This window comes from Pterocles gutturalis, unplaced genomic scaffold (assembly GCF_000699245.1).
Source record: "Pterocles gutturalis isolate BGI_N339 unplaced genomic scaffold, ASM69924v1 scaffold6186, whole genome shotgun sequence".
Classification (NCBI taxonomy): Eukaryota; Metazoa; Chordata; class Aves; order Pterocliformes; family Pteroclidae; genus Pterocles; species Pterocles gutturalis.
In genome coordinates, this window is record NW_010102851.1 from 1 (window position 1) to 6160 (window position 6160).

Here is a 6160-nt window from a genome sequence, read left to right on the forward strand (position 1 = left end):
GGGGGTGTCTCTTTGCCTTGAAACCCAGCCCAGGCAGGGCTCACAAGGCTTTCATCTAACTCCTTGTTTGTAATTTCATTATTTGATTTGTTCCCTCCTCCCCCCAGACACAGTAGGTAACAAGCCTCTTAAAACTTTCATTGCTGTACTTGAGAAGTGGTAAGTATGAACATGGACCTTTGGTAGACATTTTACTTTAAAAAGCAACATGGTTTAGGCATGGATGTCATTAACTGGCAATTTCATAAGCATTAAGTGCTAAAACAAAAGAACCAAAATAGGATCCATATGTTCGAGGTAAACCTGCTAAAAGTCTTTCAAATGGGAAACCATAAATATATAATCCCCCTCAAACTCTCGGTGAAACTGCTGGGAAGGATGTACTTTCCTAGCAGAAAGACTATTATTTCTGAAGTTCAAACTGTTACGCTCATCCAAAACAATGGGATTAACGTCAGTTTTTTTCTCTAGTTCTCCCTGAGACCCTGTCCCACGCTTCCTCCTCCTCTTACACCTCTTCCCTTGACGCCGGGCTGGCAGCAGCAGGGCCACGCGTGGGAGGGCTGCGTGCCTGCTGCTCCCCGTGGGATCGCGAGTGGCCACTTCAGTCCCATGAATCCTTCCCGGCGCCGATTTCTGTTCTCAGCTCTGATCTCCCTGCCGGGAAAGTTTGTTCCCCAGGTGCCACCTCAGGCACCAGAGATCCCCCAGGGTCATGAATCTCAGTGTAGATCCTCTTCTTTCTTGCCCAACTTTTGTGCTGTGGGTGCTGGGATAACCACACGGTGCTTCAGCTCTGTAAGCAGAAATGTTATTTTTTGATTCCTGAGCTGTATATCACTCCTGTAATTGCAGGGTGCTGCTTGGTCAGCTGTCTGAATCCCATGAACAGCTACACAGAACAAACAGTGGAAGGGATGGAGCTCCCAGGGGATCTTAGTCTCTCTTGGGTGCTGTGTGTAGTGATCAAATTAGTCCTTCTGCCCCCAAAATGCTGGTTCAGGTCTGGCAGAGTTAAATACTGACTGCACATTACTCTGGGAGTTACTGGGTGACTGTAATCCAGATTTTGTAGTTTTCACTAATACACAATCTGTATCACATCTGTGGTGGGCTGGGGTTGTCCTGAATTAGATGAGGTGGTTTTGTCTTTTCTGGGACTTTTTCCTTTATGTTTCTTGCCTTGAGGAGTGAGGGGTTGTGTAACATCTCCTCCAAAGAGTCTTTGCAAGGGCAGCGGACCCAGGAGGTATTTACTGTCCTGTTCTCCCCACTCTGAGGACTGAAGAGCTCTAATTTAACTGAAGTCCTGAGGCTCTCCCTGCATGGAAATGGAAGCGCCTGCATGGAAATGGGATCACCCACAATGTGTAGGAGGTCAGAGTGTGCATCTAGTGGTCTTTCTACCAAAATTTGGGGTTCAGCTTCCTTTTGGAAAAGAAACAGGCTTTACTGAGTTTCATCTAACTGGGACTGGTCTCTAAAACCAGTAGATGAGAAGAAGGATGCCCTTTTCCTCTTGTAAAACCCAGCAGAGCCAGTGGCTTGCAGTGAATTGTGTAGCTGGAAGGCTTAGCTCCATTTTACTGCTTGCAGGACATTTGCAAGCAGATCACAATTTCATCTAATTAATCCATTATTTGAAATTATTATTCATAGGACTTCTGTTAATGTTCTTGGCCGATGGTAGCTTTTGGCAGGGGAACCTTGTGTCTGAAGAGGGAGTACGGATGGACAATGCAGAAGGCTCTAATTTGTCTGCCTCCCCTCTCCCCACACAGAGGAGATGGGGATGGGGAATTCCTGTCCCCACCCAGCCCTGCTGGGCTGTGGGTACTGTTTCCATAAATACCAGTGAAAGGCAGCCAGAATGGATTTTAACCTGGGGATGGGGCAGGGGAGTGATCCCAATTTAGAACAACATCTCAAGGGACAGGGCAGATCGTCCATCGTCTGGTATCCCCGGATGCCCTTTCTGGAAAGTACGTGAAAGCCAAGCACAAGCTGCTGACCCGCCTCCGGTGCTAATTTCTGCAGTGTAATAGCGGCTGGCGATGCGCAGAGGTCTGCATAGACGATCTAATGATTCTTTCTGGACTTCAAGATGATCAATCTATAAAGCATGTATTGCTGTAGCAGCTAGGTGCAATTTTAGAAATGTTAATGAGTAATTACATAAAGGTTGTCCACAGTCATCGATGTTAATCACTGTTCTTTTGCCAGGGATAATTAAGATGACACTTCAGCAGCATCAGCCAGTGGTTCCCACTGTCTCTGCTGCCTCCTTCTCCCTTCCCAGCTCCTGCCGCAGCTCTCATCCTCCTCCAGGGATTTTCTTGGCTGCCTTCACCCCTCCCATGCTCTTAGCCCCCCAACTTTTCTGAAGGGTGTGGTTGACTGTGGCCTGAGGATGTTTAAGATATATACGAGCATTTCACATGGTCTTGTGCGTGTGAGCTGAGGGTGCTGGGAGAAGCAGATCCGGGTGATGCGAGACAGGGATACGCTGCCTCCATGGTCCTGCCCAGAGCATCACAGTGCTCAGCTCTGCTCTGCAGGTAATTTGTTTAGACAATGTGTGCACCTTTCTTCAGCCTCCACCTCATGAAGCAGCTGGACTCCCCACCTTTTTTGCTTTTTTGTGTGCCTTGGAAACCCCTGAAGAAAGGCTCATGGCCGGTATTAATGGCTATGGAGGCACTGGAATAACAGCTGTGTAAGTATACGGTTTGTTGTAATAAAACTCATAAATTTTATCCATATTTTCACTCTTCAGCCTGTGTTCAGATGTTGTTCAGTGTAATGCAGCTTTCGGGTGATGGAAAGCCCACGACGGAGGTTTTGGCGGAGGAGAGAGACCCTGTCTGTGCCACTGAAGCCGGGTGGGTGAGTTGGGGTGTGAATTAATCTCATCTTTCTCCTGCAGATTTCCTGGGTAGAAGAGTTGAACTGCCTGTGTGCTCATTTCCTGACTGTAGGACACCAAGGGGACAAGTGTGTGACCCATTCACCGCAGGGACCATGGAGCTGCACTGGGATGGGGAGGCCAGCCTGAGGGGCTGAAGCTGGATCCCTCCTGGGGAGCAGGAGCTCCCAGCAGCGTGCGGGTAGCTGGTACCTGCACCAAAAAAAGATCTCCTGACCATGAAGCTGCCCAGAGAGGACACATCTCTCATTGCTCCAGATCCTCATGGGTGCTCTTTGTTTTGGGGAGGGGAGCAAGAAAGCTCTTTTATGAGCTAAGGATGGCAAGATACCTGAAACCCCCACTCCTTTATTCTTCCAGATCTTCATCTTTAGGACTGATAAATACATCTAGAGGTTATGTTTGAGGGTGGATTTTAGCAGCAGAGGAATATGGGATAATCTTGAAAGAGCTTCATGTCCTCTTCTGCAAAACCTGTTAATCCTGTGCCTCCAACAGCTCTGTGTCAGCCCCTGGGCAGCCCTGGCTCCTCCCTGGAGGAGGCCATTTCGGGGAAAGCGTTACTCAGCATCAGGGAGGGTGTCAAAAACCTGGCCAGGAATAAAGATTTGCTTCTGCAGCCCTTTGCAGTCTGAAGGCTCCCCTAAACTCACAAACCTAGTATAAGGTTTCATAAGAATAGGGCAGCCCGAGAAATATCGATGGGTCTAGTGTCTCGCCGGATCTGATTCTCACATTGCTTTCAGACCACAGATAAGAAAAATGAACTGATTCAAAACCCACAGCAGCTTTTGAGCTGACCTGCTGCCTGTTGCTCAAGCTCTGAAGTGCTGGGGAAGAGCCTCCCTCAACAGCTTTTATCCTCATAGGAAACGCTGATGATCCGCAATTGCCGTCCCTGCCTTTCTGCATGGCTTCCTCATCTCTGCTGCACAGTACCTGCATAATCCTCGGCATAACAAAAACCTTCCAGAGACCAACAGACTTAGCTTCAAAACATTTAGTTAGGGAAATTTGGAAAATAAACCTCATTTTGTCAACAATTTAAGAGTGAATTGAACTATAGACTAAGAAAAAAAACCCCACCCCATCCAGAATCTACAGCTTTGGCTGAGGAGGAGAGATGATTTTGGGAATAAGATGCAAGCCTAGAAAACGCAATCAAGGTGATTTATTTTTCCCCAGGGTGACACTGAGCATACCTTGACTTATTGAATCTACATTAGGAAAATGCATTGCTCCATCCCCGGACTGTAGCTGAAGGCTGTTCCCACAGCAGGCTTCCCTGCCTTTCGACAACGTTCCCCGTTATTTCACTCCAGGTCTGCGTGCGCCGACACACCCAGGAGAGGTTTGAACTGTCTGAATGGTAAAAGGTCCATAATGGAGTTTTTAATGAAAAATTGTGTCATGCTTGGAAATCTCTCACCTACGAAAAATGGAACAACCATTTCACTGGTACTGACAAAAGCCTTTCAAGGAGCTATTCAGAAAAGGTCTCTACTTGTAATCTTACCGTGTGCCTCTCTCTCTGGTTACATTACTTAGCAATTTTTTAACGTACTCACTTTGAAGCCCTCCGTTTGCACAAAGCGAGCTGATTTTGGTGTTTGAATCGTTTTGTCCTAGGACACAAGTTTTAAGGAATAGTTGGTGCCAGCTGGCTCTCCCTAAACTTACTCTTAATAGATGCTCATTTCATTTCCTTAAAGCGTTATTAGGGAAACCACATGATATCCGATTCTGAATCGCGCACGCATTTCAATTAGTGGAAGGCTACTGCAATTAGTTTTAAAGGAAGGCTGCAGGTCGCACCAGAATTTGAGGACAGCACGGCTGTTTTATACAGGCAGCTGTGATGTCCATGCCTGCAGGCCTCAGGGTAAACTTTACTGGAGGGCGAAGGAAAGTTCTTCCAGGAGATGAAATCACAAAAAGTGGCATATGGTAAAAGAGTCTTATCTCTACCTACAATTTCCTAAAATCAATCCAACCCAAAAAAGTCTCGGGTAAAACTTACAGCCTGCATTTTGAAAAGTGACCCTATGGATCAAATTTTCTCCTGAAAGCAAAACTGCTTCATATGCTGCAGGAAAAAAAATAATATATTAATTCTCTCACACACGGGACATAGCCGGGCACTAAGCCGCTATTAGACTCAATGCAACAAAAATTTGAGTATTAAAGTAGCCACTTGCGTATTTATTAAGCTGGAAGCGCCGCTGCACACATTTGGCACCGGGCTGCTCCCGGGCTGTAACTTTTCACATGCAAAGTTCACCCGTAGAACAATGCGAGCCAAGCGATCCCAGATGTGCTTTAAGTACAGGATTGGGTTGCACACCTTCGCGAGCGCCAGGCAGGGCAGAGCTGCTCGCGTCTGTGCTTTCGGAGCACGACTGATATCAACCCGTCATCCCCGGTGTGCAGGACAATGGAAAAATGTCAAGTTAAAAAAGCCCTGCAGATACTTGGCCCATTCAGGTGGGGTGTTAAAACCCTGCCAAAAGGACTTGCGAATGATTTATCAGCGTCACACTCTGGCCAAAGCTAAAAACCAGACTTTACTGCCCCGTTAATTTTGATACAGAAAACAGAGAAAGTTTAAAACATCACTGTTCAGCTTAAAAGAAAACAAAAATTGAAACCGTCACAATAGCTATGAGCGGATAGTGGTGTTTAAAGGGGGAATTGAAATCTTCTGCTATATAGCTAAAAAAAAAAAAAAAAAAATCAAACATCCGGCTTTTAGTGAAACGCATCTAGAGCAGATCACACCACATTTTCCACTGGCTTGTCAGGCGTAAGCATTAGTGTTGCAACCGTAGCTGCTTGGTTTTCCAGCGCAGTGTATTTTTACCAATTCAAAGCTATTTTCTTCTCCTGAAGTAGTAACTCCCCTAAACCTCCTTTATGGAAGAATTTTGGACATTTTAAGTGGCATCTCTCTTATTGGAACCATCAGGAAACACTTCTTATGGAGGTCTGACGTCAACTGTCTAATACTCAATAGGAAGAAATCTCATCATGTGTGTTATTGAACATTCATTCCACGGCAGACAAAGCAAAACATGTCCAAGGCCAGTGTAACTTCTCCAGCAGCCTCTGCTGCCAGTCAGTGCTTGGCGTGCAGCTTGGCAGGAAGCCGCTCACCAGCACTCGGACTTGCTGCTGCTACAGAGACCTTCTCGCACTGACAACCCTGCTGTGAGGAGGAGCCACTTTGGCAGGGCT